Source organism: Sycon ciliatum, chromosome 10 (assembly GCF_964019385.1).
Source record: "Sycon ciliatum chromosome 10, ocSycCili1.1, whole genome shotgun sequence".
Lineage (NCBI taxonomy): Eukaryota > Metazoa > Porifera > Calcarea > Leucosolenida > Sycettidae > Sycon > Sycon ciliatum.
In genome coordinates this window covers 20,223,682-20,241,195 of record NC_088652.1, presented here as the reverse complement: position 1 = coordinate 20,241,195, position 17,514 = coordinate 20,223,682, and the positions used below count along the sequence as shown (strand labels likewise).

Genomic DNA, 17,514 nt, shown 5'->3' with positions numbered 1-17,514 from the left:
GCGACCACTCACGTCACAGCTGGGTCATGTTATAGAGAGGTACGTTGAAAGTGACACGTGGGCACAAATGGCCAAAAAGCGACAATTTCTCACCTTTCTGCCCGTTCGAAGCTCGAGAACTGATCATCGCCACGCTAATCTTGTTTTTCAGCTGGACATAGGGAAGTGCACGAAGAAAAAATGCCACATTTCAATAAACAACTTGCCCAGGGCTGCTCAAAGCTCAAATCAAGCTATCTCGAAGTTTTGGGCCTTTTTGCCCGTGATTCTTCACTTTGCGGCTAAACTATTCACAGCAGTGCCAAAATTTTAGCGTCACTGAATACGGGTGCCAGCGGCCTACAAGCAAACCAAAAATCAAATCAATGCGACCACTCACGTCACAGCTGGGTCATGTTATAGAGAGGTACGTTGAAAGTGACACGTGGGCACAAATGGTCAAATAACGACAATTTCTCACCTTTCTGCCCGTTCGAAGCTCAAGAACTGACCATCGCCACCCTGATCTTGTTGTTTAGCTGGACATAGGGAAGTGCACGAAGAAAAAATGCCACATTTCAATAAACAACTTGCCCAGGGCTGCTCAAAGCTCAAATCAACCTATCTCGAAGTGATGGGCCTTTTTGCCCGTGATTCTTCACTTTGCGACGAAACTATTCACAACAGTGCCAAAATTTTAGCGTCACTGAATACGGGTGCCAGCGGCCTACAAGCAAACCGAAAATCAAATCAATGCGACCACTCACGTCACAGCTGGGTCATGTAATAGAGAGGTACGTTGAAAGTGACACGTGGGCACAAATGGTCAAAAAACGACAATTTCTCACCTTTCTGCCCGTTCGAAGCTCAAGAACTGACCATCGCCACCCTGATCTTGTTGTTTAGCTGGACATAGGGAAGTGCACGAAGAAAAAATGCCACATTTCAATAAACAACTTGCCCAGGGCTGCTCAAAGCTGAAACCAAGCTATCTCGAAGTTTTGGGCCTTTTTGCCCGTGATTCTTCACTTTACGACTAAACGATTCACAGCAGTGCCAAAATTTTGGCGTCACTGAATACGGGTGCCAGCGGCCTACAAGCAAACCAAAAATCAAATCAATGCGACCACTCATGTCACAACTGGGTCATGTTATAGAGAGGTACGTTGAAAGTGACACGTGGGCACAAATGGTCAAAAAGAGACAATTTCTCACCTTTCTGCCCGTTCCAAGCTCAAGAACTGACCATCGCCACCCTGATCTTGTTGTTTAGCTGGACATAGGGAAGTGCACTAAGAAAAAATGCCACATTTCAATAAACAACTTGCCCAGGGCTGCTCAAAGCTCAAATCAACCTATCTCGAAGTGATGGGCCTTTTTGCCCGTGATTCTTCACTTTGCGACGAAAGCATTCACAGAAGTGCCAAAATTTTGGCGTCACTGAATACGGGTGCCAATGGCCTACAAGCAAACCAAAAATTAAATCAATGCGACCACTCACGTCACAACTCGGTCATGTTATAGAGAGGTACGTGGAAAGTGACACGTGGGCACAAATGGTCAAAAAGAGACAATTTCTCACCTTTCTACCCGTTCGAAGCTCAATAACTGACCATCGCCACCCTGATCTTGTTGTTTAGCTGGACATAGGGAAGTGCACGAAGAAAAAATGCCACATTTCAATAAACAACTTGCCCAGGGCTGCTCAAAGCTCAAATCAAGCTATCTTGAAGTTTTGGGCCTTTTTGCCCGTGATTCTTCACTTTGCGACGAAACGATTCACAGCAGTGCCAAAATTTTGGCGTCACTGAATACAAGTGCCAGCGGCCTACAAGCAAACCAAAAATCAAATCAATGCGACCACTCATGTCACAACTTGGTCATGTTATAGAGAGGTACGTTGAAAGTGACACGTGGGCACAAATGGTCAAAAAGAGACAATTTCTCACCTTTCTGCCCGTTCGAAGCTCAAGAACTGACCATCGCCGCCCTGATCTTCTTGTTTAGCTGGACATAGGGAAGTTCACGAAGAAAAAATGCCACATTTCAATAAACAACTTGCCCAGGGCTGCTCAAAGCTCAAATCAAGCTATCTCGAAGTTTTGGGCCTTTTGCCCGTGATTCTTCACTTTACGACTAAACGATTCAAAGCAGTGCCAAAATTTTGGCGCCACAGAATACGGGTGCCAGCGGCCTACAAGCAAACCAAAAATCAAATCAATGCGACCACTCACGTCACAGCTGGGTCATGTTATAGAGAGGTACGTTGAAAGTGACACGTGGGCACAAATGGCCACAAAGCGACAATTTCTCACCTTTCTGCCCGTTCGAAGCTCGAGAACTGACCATCGCCACCTTGATTTTGTTTTACAGCTGGACATAGGGAAGTGCACGAAGAAAAAATGCCACATTTCAATAAACAACTTGCCCAGGGCTGCTCAAAGCTCAAATCAAGCTATCTCGAAGTTTTGGGCCTTTATGCCCGTGATTCTTCACTTTGCGGCTAAACTATTCACAGCAGTGCCAAAATTTTAGCGTCACTGAATACGGGTGCCAGCGGCCTACAAGCAAACCAAAAATCAAATCAATGCGACCACTCACGTCACAGCTGGGTCATGTTATAGAGAGGTACGTTGAAAGTGACACGTGGGCACAAATGGTCAAATAACGACAATTTCTCACCTTTCTGCCCGTTCGAAGCTCAAGAACTGACCATCGCCACCCTGATCTTGTTGTTTAGCTGGACATAGGGAAAAGCACGAAGAAAAAATGCCACATTTCAATAAACAACTTGCCCAGGGCTGCTCAAAGCTCAAATCAACCTATCTCGAAGTGATGGGCCTTTTTGCCCGTGATTCTTCACTTTGCGACGAAACTATTCACAGCAGTGCCAAAATTTTAGCGTCAATGAATACGGGTGCCAGCGGCCTACAAGCAAACCAAAAATCAAATCAATGCGACCACTCACGTCACAGCTGGGTCATGTTATAGAGAGGTACGTTGAAAGTGACACGTGGGCACAAATGGTCAAAAAGAGACAATTTCTCACCTTTCTGCCCGTTCGAAGCTCAAGAACTGACCATCGCCACCCTGATCTTGTTGTTTAGCTGGACATAGGGAAGTGCACGAAGAAAAAATGCCACATTTCAATAAACAACTTGCCCAGGGCTGCTCAAAGCTCAAATCAAGCTATCTCGAAGTGTTGGGCCTTTTTGCCCGTGATTCTTCACTTTGCGACGAAACTATTCACAGCAGTGCAAAAACATTTTGACGTCACTGAATACGGGTGCCAATGGCCTACAAGCAAACCAAAAATCAAATCAATGCGACCACTCACGTCACAACTGGGTTATGTTATAGAGAGGTACGTTGAAAGTGACACGTGGGCACAAATGGTCAAAAAGAGACAATTTCTCACCTTTCTGCCCGTTCGAAGCTCAAGAACCGACCATCGCCACCCTGATCTTGTTGTTTAGCTGGACATAGGGAAGTGCACGAAGAAAAAATGCCACATTTCAATAAACAACTTGCCCAGGGCTGCTCAAAGCTCAAATCAAGCTATCTCGAAGTGTTGGGCCTTTTTGCCCGTGATTCTTCACTTTGCGACGAAACTATTCACAGAAGTGCCAAAATTTTGGCGTCACTGAATACGGGTGCCAATGGCCTACAAGCAAACCAAAAATTAAATCAATGCGACCACTACCGTCACAACTGGGTTATGTTATAGAGAGGTACATTGAAAGTGACACGTGGGCACAAATGGTCAAAAAGAGACAATTTCTCACCTTTCTACCCGTTCGAAGCTCAATAACTGACCATCGCCACCCTGATCTTGTTGTTTAGCTGGACATAGGGAAGTGCACGAAGAAAAAATGCCACATTTCAATAAACAACTTGCCCAGGGCTGCTCAAAGCTCAAATCAAGCTATCTTGAAGTTTTGGGCCTTTTTGCCCGTGATTCTTCACTTTGCGACTAAACGATTCACAGCAGTGCCAAAATTTTGGCGTCACTGAATACAAGTGCCAGCGGCCTACAAGCAAACCAAAAATCAAATCAATGCGACCACTCATGTCACAACTTGGTCATGTTATAGAGAGGTACGTTGAAAGTGACACGTGGGCACAAATGGTCAAAAAGAGACAATTTCTCACCTTTCTGCCCGTTCCAAGCTCAAGAACTGACCATCGCCGCCCTGATCTTGTTGTTTAGCTGGACATAGGGAAGTGCACGAAGAAAAAATGCCACATTTCAATAAACAACTTGCCCAGGGCTGCTCAAAGCTCAAATCAAGCTATCTCGAAGTTTTGGGCCTTTTTGCCCGTGATTCTTCACTTTACGACTAAACGATTCACAGCAGTGCAAAAACATTTTGACGTCTCTGAATACGGGTGCCAATGGCCTACAAGCAAACCAAAAATCAAATCAATGCGACCACTACCGTCACAACTGGGTTATGTTATAGAGAGGTACATTGAAAGTGTCACGTGGGCACAAATGGTCAAAAAGAGACAATTTCTCACCTTTCTGCCCGTTCGAAGCTCAAGAACTGATCATCGCCACCCTGATTTTGTTTTTTAGCTGGACATAGGGAAGTGCACGAAGAAAAAATGCCACATTTCAATAAACAACTTGCCCAGGGCTGCTCAAAGCTCAAATCAACCTATCTCGAAGTGATAGGCCTTTTTGCCCGTGATTCTTCACTTTGCGACGAAACTATTCACAGCAGTGCCAACATTTTGACGTCACTGAATACGGGTGCCAATGGCCTACAAGCAAACCAAAAATCAAATCAATGCGACCACTCACGTCACAACTGGGTTATGTTATAGAGAGGTACGTTGAAAGTGACACGTGGGCACAAATGGTCAAAAAGAGACAATTTCTCACCTTTCTGCCCGTTCGAAGCTCAAGAACTGACCATCGCCACTCTGATCTTGTTGTTTAGCTGGACATAGGGAAGTGCACGAAGAAAAAATGCCACATTTCAATAAACAACTTGCCCAGGGCTGCTCAAAGCTCAAATCAAGCTATCTCGAAGTTTTGGGCCTTTTTGCCCGTGATTCTTCACTTTACGACTAAACGATTCACAGCAGTGCCGAAATTTTGGCGTCACTGAATACGGGTGCCAGCGGCCTACAAGCAAACCAAAAATCAAATCAATGCGACCACTCACGTCACAGCTGGGTCATGTTATAGAGAGGTACGTTGAAAGTGACACGTGGGCACAAATGGTCAAAAAGAGACAATTTCTCACCTTTCTGCCCGTTCGAAGCTCAAGAACTGACCATCGCCACCCTGATCTTGTTGTTTAGCTGGACATAGGGAAGTGCACGAAGAAAAAATGCCACATTTCAATAAACAACTTGCCCAGGGCTGCTCAAAGCTCAAATCAAGCTATCTCGAAGTGTTGGGCCTTTTTGCCCGTGATTCTTCACTTTGCGACGAAACTATTCACAGCAGTGCAAAAACATTTTGACGTCTCTGAATACGGGTGCCAATGGCCTACAAGCAAACCAAAAATCAAATCAATGCGACCACTACCGTCACAACTGGGTTATGTTATAGAGAGGTACATTGAAAGTGACACGTGGGCACAAATGGTCAAAAAGAGACAATTTCTCACCTTTCTGCCCGTTCGAAGCTCAAGAACTGATCATCGCCACCCTGATGTTGTTTTTTAGCTGGACATAGGGAAGTGCACGAAGAAAAAATGCCACATTTCAATAAACAACTTGCCCAGGGCTGCTCAAAGCTGAAACCAAGCTATCTCGAAGTTTTGGGCCTTTTTGCCCGTGATTCTTCACTTTGCGACGAAACTATTCACAGCAGTGCCAAAATTTTGACGTCACTGAATACGGGTGCCAATGGCCTACAAGCAAACCAAAAATCAAATCAATGCGACCACTCACGTCACAACTCGGTCATGTTATAGAGAGGTACGTGGAAAGTGACACGTGGGCACAAATGGTCAAAAAGAGACAATTTCTCACCTTTCTGCCCGTTCGAAGCTCAAGAACTGACCATCGCCACCCTGATCTTGTTGTTTAGCTGGACATAGGGAAGTGCACGAAGAAAAAATGCCACATTTCAATAAACAACTTGCCCAGGGCTGCTCAAAGCTCAAATCAAGCTATCTCGAAGTGTTGGGCCTTTTTGCCCGTGATTCTTCACTTTGCGACGAAACTATTCACAGCAGTGCCAACATTTTGACGTCACTGAATACGGGTGCCAATGGCCTACAAGCAAACCAAAAATCAAATCAATGCGACCACTCACGTCACAACTGGGTCATGTTATAGAGAGGTACGTTGAAAGTGACACGTGGGCACAAATGGTCAAAAAGAGACAATTTCTCACCTTTCTGCCCGTTCGAAGCTCAAGAACTGACCATCGCCACCCTGATCTTGTTGTTTAGCTGGACATAGGGAAGTGCACGAAGAAAAAATGCCACATTTCAATAAACAACTTGCCCAGGGCTGCTCAAAGCTCAAATCAAGCTATCTCGAAGTTTTGGGCCTTTTTGCCCGTGATTCTTCACTTTACGACTAAACGATTCACAGCAGTGCCAAAATTTTGGCGTCACTGAATACGGGTGCCAGCGGCCTAAAAGCAAACCAAAAATCAAATCAATGCGACCACTCACGTCACAGCTGGGTCATGTTATAGAGAGGTACGTTGAAAGTGACACGTAGGCACAAATGGCCAAAAAGCGACAATTTCTCACCTTTCTGCCCGTTCGAAGCTCAAGAACTGATCATCGCCACCCTGATTTTGTTTTTTAGCTGGACATAGGGAAGTGCACGAAGAAAAAATGCCACATTTCAATAAACAACTTGCCCAGGGCTGCTCAAAGCTGAAACCAAGCTATCTCGAAGTTTTGGGCCTTTTTGCCCGTGATTCTTCACTTTGCGGCTAAACTATTCACAGCAGTGCCAAAATTTTGGCGTTACTGAATAAGGGTGCCAGCGGCCTACAAGCAAACTAAAAATCAAATCAATGCGACCACTCACGTCACAGCTGGGTCATGTTATAGAGAGGTACGTTGAAAGTGACACGTGGGCACAAATGGTCAAAAAGCGACAATTTCTCACCTTTCTGCCCGTTCGAAGCTCAAGAACTGAGCATCGCCGCCCTGATCTTGTTGTTTAGCAGGACATAGGGAAGTGCACGAAGAAAAAATGCCACATTTAAATAAACAACTTGCCCAGGGCTGCTCAAAGCTCAAATCAAGCTATCTCGAAGTTTTGGGCCTTTTTGCCCGTGATTCTTCACTTTACGACTAAACGATTCAAAGCAGTGCCAAAATTTTGGCGCCACTGAATACGGGTGCCAGCGGCCTACAAGCAAACCAAAAATCAAATCAATGCGACCACTCACGTCACAGCTGGATCATGTTATAGAGAGGTACGTTGAAAGTGACACGTGGGCACAAATGGCCAAAAAGCGACAATTTCTCACCTTTCTGCCCGTTCGAAGCTCGAGAACTGACCATCGCCACCCTAATCTTGTTGTTTAGGTGGACATAGGGAAGTGCACGAAGAAAAAATGCCACATTTCAATAAACAACTTGCCCAGGGCTGCTCAAAGCTGAAATCAAGCTATCTCGAAGTGTTGGGCCTTTTTGCCCGTGATTCTTCACTTTGCGGCTAAACTATTCACAGCAGTGCCAAAATTTTAGCGTCACTGAATACGGGTGCCAGCGGCCTACAAGCAAACCTAAAATCAAATTAATGCGACCACTCACGTCACAGCTGGGTCATGTTATAGAGAGGTACGTTGAAAGTGACACGTGGGCACAAATGGTCAAAAAGCGACAATTTCTCACCTTTCTGCCCGTTCCAAGCTCAAGAACTGACCATCGCCACCCTGATCTTGTTGTTTAGCTGGACATAGGGAAGTGCACGAAGAAAAAATGCCACATTTCAATAAATAACTTGCCCAGGGCTGCTCAAAGCTCAAATCAAGCTATCTCGAAGTGATGGGCCTTTTTGCCCGTGATTCTTCACTTCGCGACGAAACTATTCACAGCAGTGCCAAAATTTTGACGTCACTGAATGCGGGTGCCAACTGGGTCATGTTATAGAGAGGTACGTTGAAAGTGACACGTGGGCACAAATGGTCAAAAAGAGACAATTTCTCACCTTTCTGCCCGTTCGAAGCTCAAGAACTGACCATCGCCACCCTGATCTTGTTGTTTAGCTGGACATAGGGAAGTGCACGAAGAAAAAATGCCACATTTCAATAAACAACTTGCCCAGGGCTGCTCAAAGCTCAAATCAAGCTATCTCGAAGTTTTGGGCCTTTTTGCCCGTGATTCTTCACTTTGCGGCTAAACTATTCACAGCAGTGCCAAAATTTTAGCGTCACTGAATGCGGGTGCCAGCGGCCTACAAGCAAACCAAAAATCAAATCAATGCGACCACTCACGTCACAGCTGGGTCATGTTATAGAGAGGTACGTTGAAAGTGACATGTGGGCACAAATGGTCAAAAACAGACAATTTCTCACCTTTCTGCCCGTTCGAAGCTCAAGAACTGACCATCGCCACCCTGATCTTGTTGTTTAGCTGGACATAGGGAAGTGCACGAAGAAAAAATGTCACATTTCAATAAACAACTTGCCCAGGGCTGCTCAAAGCTCAAATCAAGCTATCTCGAAGTTTTGGGCCTTTTTGCCCGTGATTCTTCACTTTACGACTAAACGATTCACAGCAGTGCCAAAATTTTGGCGTCACTGAGTACGGGTGCCAGCGGCCTACAAGCAAACCAAAAATCAAATCAATGCGACCACTCACGTCACAGCTGGGTCATGTTATAGAGAGGTACGTTGAAAGTGACACGTGGGCACAAATGGTCAAAAACAGACAATTTCTCACCTTTCTGCCCGTTCGAAGCTCAAGAACTGACCATCGCCACCCTGATCTTGTTGTTCAGCTGGACATAGGGAAGTGCACGAAGAAAATATGCCACATTTCAATAAACAACTTGCCCAGGGCTGCTCAAAGCTCAAATCAAGCTATCTCGAAGTGTTGGGCCTTTTTGCCCGTGATTCTCCACTTTGCGACGAAACTATTCACAGCATCGCCAACATTTTGACGTCACTGAATACGGGTGCCAATGGCCTACAAGCAAACCAAAAATCAAATCAATGCGACCACTCACGTCACAACTGGGTCATGTTATAGAGAGGTACGTTGAAAGTGACACGTGGGCACAAATGGTCAAAAAGAGACAATTTCTCACCTTTCTGCCCGTTCGAAGCTCAAGAACTGACCATCGCCACCCTGATCTTGTTGTTTAGCTGGACATAGGGAAGTGCACGAAGAAAAAATGCCACATTTCAATAAACAACTTGCCCAGGGCTGCTCAAAGCTCAAATCAAGCTATCTCGAAGTTTTGGGCCTTTTTGCCCGTGATTCTTCACTTTGCGGCTAAACTATTCACAGCAGTGCCAAAATTTTAGCGTCACTGAATGCGGGTGCCAGCGGCCTACAAGCAAACCAAAAATCAAATCAATGCGACCACTCATGTCACAGCTGGGTCATGTTATAGAGAGGTACGTTGAAAGTGACATGTGGGCACAAATGGTCAAAAAGAGACAATTTCTCACCTTTCTGCCCGTTCGAAGCTCAAGAACTGACCATCGCCACCCTGATCTTGTTGTTTAGCTGGACATAGGGAAGTGCACGAAGAAAAAATGCCACATTTCAATAAACAACTTGCCCAGGGCTGCTCAAAGCTCAAATCAAGCTATCTCGAAGTTTTGGGCCTTTTTGCCCGTGAATCTTCACTTTGCGACTAAACGATTCACAGCAGTGCCAAAATTTTGGCGTCACTGAATACGGGTGCCACGGCCTACAAGCAAACCAAAAATCAAATCAATGCGACCACTCACGTCACAGCTGGGTCATGTTATAGAGAGGTACGTTGAAAGTGACACGTGGGCACAAATGGTCAAAAAGAGACAATTTCTCACCTTTCTGCCCGTTCGAAGCTCAAGAACTGACCATCGCCACCCTGATCTTGTTGTTAAGCTGGACATAGGGAAGTGCACGAAGAAAAAATGCCACATTTCAATAAACAACTTGCCCAGGGCTGCTCAAAGCTCAAATCAAGCTATCTCGAAGTGTTGGGCCTTTTTGCCCGTGATTCTTCACTTTGCGACGAAACTATTCACAGCAGTGCCAACATTTTGACGTCACTGAATACGGGTGCCAATGGCCTACAAGCAAACCAAAAATCAAATCAATGCGACCACTCACGTCACAACTGGGTCATGTTATAGAGAGGTACGTTGAAAGTGACACGTGGGCACAAATGGTCAAAAAGAGACAATTTCTCACCTTTCTGCCCGTTCGAAGCTCAAGAACTGACCATCGCCGCCCTGATCTTGTTGTTTAGCTGGACATAGGGAAGTGCACGAAGAAAAAATGCCACATTTCAATAAACAACTTGCCCAGGGCTGCTCAAGGCTCAAATCAAGCTATCTCGAAGTGTTGGGCCTTTTTGCCCGTGATTCTTCACTTTGCGACGAAACTATTCACAGCAGTGCCAACATTTTGACGTCACTGAATACGGGTGCCAATGGCCTACAAGCAAACTAAAAATCAAATCAATGCGACCACTCACGTCACAACTGGGTCATGTTATAGAGAGGTACGTTGAAAGTGACACGTGGGCACAAATGGTCAAAAAGAGACAATTTCTCACCTTTCTGCCCGTTCGAAGCTCAAGAACTGACCATCGCCACACTGATCTTGTTGTTTAGCTGGACATAGGGAAGTGCACGAAGAAAAAATGCCACATTTCAATAAACAACTTGCCCAAGGCTGCTCAAAGCTCAAATCAAGCTATCTCGAAGTTTTGGGCCTTTTTGCCCGTGATTCTTCACTTTGCGGCTAAACTATTCACAGCAGTGCCAAAATTTTAGCGTCACTGAATGCGGGTGCCAGCGGCCTACAAGCAAACCAAAAATCAAATCAATGCGACCACTCACGTCACAGCTGGGTCATGTTATAGAGGGGTACGTTGAAAGTGACATGTGGGCACAAATGGTCAAAAAGAGACAATTTCTCACCTTTCTGCCCGTTCGAAGCTCAAGAACTGACCATCGCCACCCTGATCTTGTTGTTTAGCTGGACATAGGGAAGTGCACGAAGAAAAAATGCCACATTTCAATAAACAACTTGCCCAGGGCTGCTCAAAGCTCAAATCAAGCTATCTCGAAGTTTTGGGCCTTTTTGCCCGTGATTCTTCACTTTACGACTAAACGATTCACAGCAGTGCCAAAATTTTGGCGTCACTGAGTACGGGTGCCAGCGGCCTACAAGCAAACCAAAAATCAAATCAATGCGACCACTCACGTCACAGCTGGGTCATGTTATAGAGAGGTACGTTGAAAGTGACACGTGGGCACAAATGGTCAAAAACAGACAATTTCTCACCTTTCTGCCCGTTCGAAGCTCAAGAACTGACCATCGCCACCCTGATCTTGTTGTTCAGCTGGACATAGGGAAGTGCACGAAGAAAATATGCCACATTTCAATAAACAACTTGCCCAGGGCTGCTCAAAGCTCAAATCAAGCTATCTCGAAGTGTTGGGCCTTTTTGCCCGTGATTCTTCACTTTGCGACGAAGCTATTCACAGCAGTGCCAACATTTTGACGTCACTGAATACGGGTGCCAATGGCCTACAAGCAAACCAAAAATCAAATCAATGCGACCACTCACGTCACAACTGGGTCATGTTATAGAGAGGTACGTTGAAAGTGACACGTGGGCACAAATGGTCAAAAAGAGACAATTTCTCACCTTTCTGCCCGTTCGAAGCTCAAGAACTGACCATCGCCGCCCTGATCTTGTTGTTTAGCTGGACATAGGGAAGTGCACGAAGAAAAAATGCCACATTTCAATAAACAACTTGCCCAGGGCTGCTCAAGGCTCAAATCAAGCTATCTCGAAGTGTTGGGCCTTTTTGCCCGTGATTCTTCACTTTGCGACGAAACTATTCACAGCAGTGCCAACATTTTGACGTCACTGAATACGGGTGCCAATGGCCTACAAGCAAACTAAAAATCAAATCAATGCGACCACTCACGTCACAACTGGGTCATGTTATAGAGAGTTACGTTGAAAGTGACACGTGGGCACAAATGGTCAAAAAGAGACAATTTCTCACCTTTCTGCCCGTTCGAAGCTCAAGAACTGACCATCGCCACCCTGATCTTGTTGTTTAGCTGGACATAGGGAAGTGCACGAAGAAAAAATGCCACATTTCAATAAACAACTTGCCCAGGGCTGCTCAAAGCTCAAATCAAGCTATCTCGAAGTTTTGGGCCTTTTTGCCCGTGATTCTTCACTTTGCGGCTAAACTATTCACAGCAGTGCCAAAATTTTAGCGTCACTGAATGCGGGTGCCAGCGGCCTACAAGCAAACCAAAAATCAAATCAATGCGACCACTCACGTCACAGCTGGGTCATGTTATAGAGAGGTACGTGGAAAGTGACACGTGGGCACAAATGGTCAAAAACAGACAAGTTCTCACCTTTCTGCCCGTTCGAAGCTCAAGAACTGACCATCGCCACCCTGATCTTGTTGTTCAGCTGGACATAGGGAAGTGCACGAAGAAAATATGCCACATTTCAATAAACAACTTGCCCAGGGCTGCTCAAAGCTCAAATCAAGCTATCTCGAAGTGTTGGGCCTTTTTGCCCGTGATTCTCCACTTTGCGACGAAACTATTCACAGCATCGCCAACATTTTGACGTCACTGAATACGGGTGCCAATGGCCTACAAGCAAACCAAAAATCAAATCAATGCGACCACTCACGTCACAACTGGGTCATGTTATAGAGAGGTACGTTGAAAGTGACACGTGGGCACAAATGGTCAAAAAGAGACAATTTCTCACCTTTCTGCCCGTTCGAAGCTCAAGAACTGACCATCGCCACCCTGATCTTGTTGTTTAGCTGGACATAGGGAAGTGCACGAAGAAAAAATGCCACATTTCAATAAACAACTTGCCCAGGGCTGCTCAAAGCTCAAATCAAGCTATCTCGAAGTGTTGGGCCTTTTTGCCCGTGATTCTTCACTTTGCGGCTAAACTATTCACAGCAGTGCCAAAATTTTAGCGTCACTGAATGCGGGTGCCAGCGGCCTACAAGCAAACCAAAAATCAAATCAATGCGACCACTCACGTCACAGCTGGGTCATGTTATAGAGGGGTACGTTGAAAGTGACATGTGGGCACAAATGGTCAAAAAGAGACAATTTCTCACCTTTCTGCCCGTTCGAAGCTCAAGAACTGACCATCGCCACCCTGATCTTGTTGTTTAGCTGGACATAGGGAAGTGCACGAAGAAAAAATGCCACATTTCAATAAACAACTTGCCCAGGGCTGCTCAAAGCTCAAATCAAGCTATCTCGAAGTTTTGGGCCTTTTTGCCCGTGATTCTTCACTTTACGACTAAACGATTCACAGCAGTGCCAAAATTTTGGCGTCACTGAGTACGGGTGCCAGCGGCCTACAAGCAAACCAAAAATCAAATCAATGCGACCACTCACGTCACAGCTGGGTCATGTTATAGAGAGGTACGTTGAAAGTGACACGTGGGCACAAATGGTCAAAAACAGACAATTTCTCACCTTTCTGCCCGTTCGAAGCTCAAGAACTGACCATCGCCACCCTGATCTTGTTGTTCAGCTGGACATAGGGAAGTGCACGAAGAAAATATGCCACATTTCAATAAACAACTTGCCCAGGGCTGCTCAAAGCTCAAATCAAGCTATCTCGAAGTGTTGGGCCTTTTTGCCCGTGATTCTTCACTTTGCGACGAAGCTATTCACAGCAGTGCCAACATTTTGACGTCACTGAATACGGGTGCCAATGGCCTACAAGCAAACCAAAAATCAAATCAATGCGACCACTCACGTCACAACTGGGTCATGTTATAGAGAGGTACGTTGAAAGTGACACGTGGGCACAAATGGTCAAAAAGAGACAATTTCCCACCTTTCTGCCCGTTCGAAGCTCAAGAACTGACCATCGCCGCCCTGATCTTCTTGTTTAGCTGGACATAGGGAAGTGCACGAAGAAAAAATGCCACATTTCAATAAACAACTTGCCCAGGGCTGCTCAAGGCTCAAATCAAGCTATCTCGAAGTGTTGGGCCTTTTTGCCCGTGATTCTTCACTTTGCGACGAAACTATTCACAGCAGTGCCAACATTTTGACGTCACTGAATACGGGTGCCAATGGCCTACAAGCAAACTAAAAATCAAATCAATGCGACCACTCACGTCACAACTGGGTCATGTTATAGAGAGTTACGTTGAAAGTGACACGTGGGCACAAATGGTCAAAAAGAGACAATTTCTCACCTTTCTGCCCGTTCGAAGCTCAAGAACTGACCATCGCCACCCTGATCTTGTTGTTTAGCTGGACATAGGGAAGTGCACGAAGAAAAAATGCCACATTTCAATAAACAACTTGCCCAGGGCTGCTCAAAGCTCAAATCAAGCTATCTCGAAGTTTTGGGCCTTTTTGCCCGTGATTCTTCACTTTGCGGCTAAACTATTCACAGCAGTGCCAAAATTTTAGCGTCACTGAATGCGGGTGCCAGCGGCCTACAAGCAAACCAAAAATCAAATCAATGCGACCACTCACGTCACAGCTGGGTCATGTTATAGAGAGGTACGTGGAAAGTGACACGTGGGCACAAATGGTCAAAAACAGACAAGTTCTCACCTTTCTGCCCGTTCGAAGCTCAAGAACTGACCATCGCCACCCTGATCTTGTTGTTCAGCTGGACATAGGGAAGTGCACGAAGAAAATATGCCACATTTCAATAAACAACTTGCCCAGGGCTGCTCAAAGCTCAAATCAAGCTATCTCGAAGTGTTGGGCCTTTTTGCCCGTGATTCTCCACTTTGCGACGAAACTATTCACAGCATCGCCAACATTTTGACGTCACTGAATACGGGTGCCAATGGCCTACAAGCAAACCAAAAATCAAATCAATGCGACCACTCACGTCACAACTGGGTCATGTTATAGAGAGGTACGTTGAAAGTGACACGTGGGCACAAATGGTCAAAAAGAGACAATTTCTCACCTTTCTGCCCGTTCGAAGCTCAAGAACTGACCATCGCCACCCTGATCTTGTTGTTTAGCTGGACATAGGGAAGTGCACGAAGAAAAAATGCCACATTTCAATAAACAACTTGCCCAGGGCTGCTCAAAGCTCAAATCAAGCTATCTCGAAGTGTTGGGCCTTTTTGCCCGTGATTCTTCACTTTGCGGCTAAACTATTCACAGCAGTGCCAAAATTTTAGCGTCACTGAATGCGGGTGCCAGCGGCCTACAAGCAAACCAAAAATCAAATCAATGCGACCACTCACGTCACAGCTGGGTCATGTTATAGAGAGGTACGTTGAAAGTGACATGTGGGCACAAATGGTCAAAAAGAGACAATTTCTCACCTTTCTGCCCGTTCGAAGCTCAAGAACTGACCATCGCCACCCTGATCTTGTTGTTTAGCTGGACATAGGGAAGTGCACGAAGAACAAATGCCACATTTCAATAAACAACTTGCCCAGGGCTGCTCAAAGCTCAAATCAAGCTATCTCGAAGTTTTGGGCCTTTTTGCCCGTGAATCTTCACTTTGCGACTAAACGATTCACAGCAGTGCCAAAATTTTGGCGTCACTGAATACGGGTGCCACGGCCTACAAGCAAACCAAAAATCAAATCAATGCGACCACTCACGTCACAGCTGGGTCATGTTATAGAGAGGTACGTTGAAAGTGACACGTGGGCACAAATGGTCAAAAAGAGACAATTTCTCACCTTTCTGCCCGTTCGAAGCTCAAGAACTGACCATCGCCACCCTGATCTTGTTGTTAAGCTGGACATAGGGAAGTGCACGAAGAAAAAATGCCACATTTCAATAAACAACTTGCCCAGGGCTGCTCAAAGCTCAAATCAAGCTATCTCGAAGTGTTGGGCCTTTTTGCCCGTGATTCTTCACTTTGCGACGAAACTATTCACAGCAGTGCCAACATTTTGACGTCACTGAATACGGGTGCCAATGGCCTACAAGCAAACCAAAAATCAAATCAATGCGACCACTCACGTCACAACTGGGTCATGTTATAGAGAGGTACGTTGAAAGTGACACGTGGGCACAAATGGTCAAAAAGAGACAATTTCTCACCTTTCTGCCCGTTCGAAGCTCAAGAACTGACCATCGCCGCCCTGATCTTGTTGTTTAGCTGGACATAGGGAAGTGCACGAAGAAAAAATGCCACATTTCAATAAACAACTTGCCCAGGGCTGCTCAAAGCTCAAATCAAGCTATCTCGAAGTTTTGGGCCTTTTTGCCCGTGATTCTTCACTTTGCGACGAAACTATTCACAGCAGTGCCAAAATTTTAGCGTCACTGAATACGGGTGGCAGCGGCCTACAAGCAAACCAAAAATCAAATCAATGCGACCACTCACGTCACAGCTGGGTCATGTTATAGAGAGGTACGTTGAAAGTGACACGTGGGCACAAATGGTCAAAAAGAGACAATTTCTCACCTTTCTGCCCGTTCGAAGCTCAAGAACTGACCATCGCCACCCTGATCTTGTTGTTTACCTGGACATAGGGAAGTGCACGAAGAAAAAATGCCACATTTCAATAAACAACTTGCCCAGGGCTGCTCAAAGCTCAAATCAAGCTATCTCGAAGTTTTGGGCCTTTTTGCCCGTGATTCTTCACTTTACGACTAAACGATTCACAGCAGTGCCAAAATTTTGGCGTCACTGAATACGGGTGCCAGCGGCCTACAAGCAAACCAAAAATCAAATCAATGCGACCACTCACGTCACAGCTGGGTCATGTTATAGAGAGGTACGTTGAAAGTGACACGTGGGCACAAATGGTCAAAAAGAGACAATTTCTCACCTTTCTGCCCGTTCGAAGCTCAAGAACTGACCATCGCCACCCTGATCTTGTTGTTTAGCTGGACATAGGGAAGTGCACGAAGAAAAAATGCCACATTTCAATAAACAACTTGCCCAGGGCTGCTCAAAGCTCAAATCAAGCTATCTGGAAGTTTTGGGCCTTTTTGCCCGTGATTCTTCACTTTGCGGCTAAACTATTCACAGCAGTGCCAAAATTTTAGCGTCACTGAATGCGGGTGCCAGCGGCCTACAAGGAAACCGAAAATCAAATCAATGCGACCACTCACGTCACAACTGGGTCATGTTATAGAGAGGTACGTTGAAAGTGACACGTGGGCACAAATGGTCAAAAAGAGACAATTTCTCTCCTTTCTGCCCGATCGAAGCTCAAGAACTGACCATTGCCACCCTGATCTTGTTGTTTAGCTGGACATAGGGAAGTGCACGAAGAAAAAATGCCACATTTCAATAAACAACTTGCGCAGGGCTGCTCAAAGCTCAAATCAACCTATCTCGAAGTGATGGGCCTTTTTGCCCGTGATTCTTCACTTTGCGACGAAACTATTCACAGCAGTGCCAAAATTTTAG

General features: G+C 45.6%; 2 long non-coding RNA genes across 2 annotated transcripts; both read right to left on the bottom strand.

Annotated features, from left to right (window-relative positions):
* Positions 1–1,194: 1,194 nt before the first annotated feature.
* On the bottom strand, positions 1,195–2,354 carry LOC135825969 (uncharacterized). Its single transcript, XR_010555181.1, has 4 exons — positions 2,295–2,354; positions 1,929–1,986; positions 1,562–1,619; positions 1,195–1,271 (listed from the first exon to the last, which is right to left on the bottom strand). It is a non-coding gene; the product is annotated as an uncharacterized LOC135825969 (long non-coding RNA).
* A 4,354-nt stretch (positions 2,355–6,708) lies between these two features.
* LOC135826285 (uncharacterized) lies at positions 6,709–7,496 on the bottom strand. Its single transcript, XR_010555240.1, has 3 exons — positions 7,439–7,496; positions 7,072–7,117; positions 6,709–6,762 (listed from the first exon to the last, which is right to left on the bottom strand). It is a non-coding gene; the product is annotated as an uncharacterized LOC135826285 (long non-coding RNA).
* Positions 7,497–17,514: the final 10,018 nt, after the last annotated feature.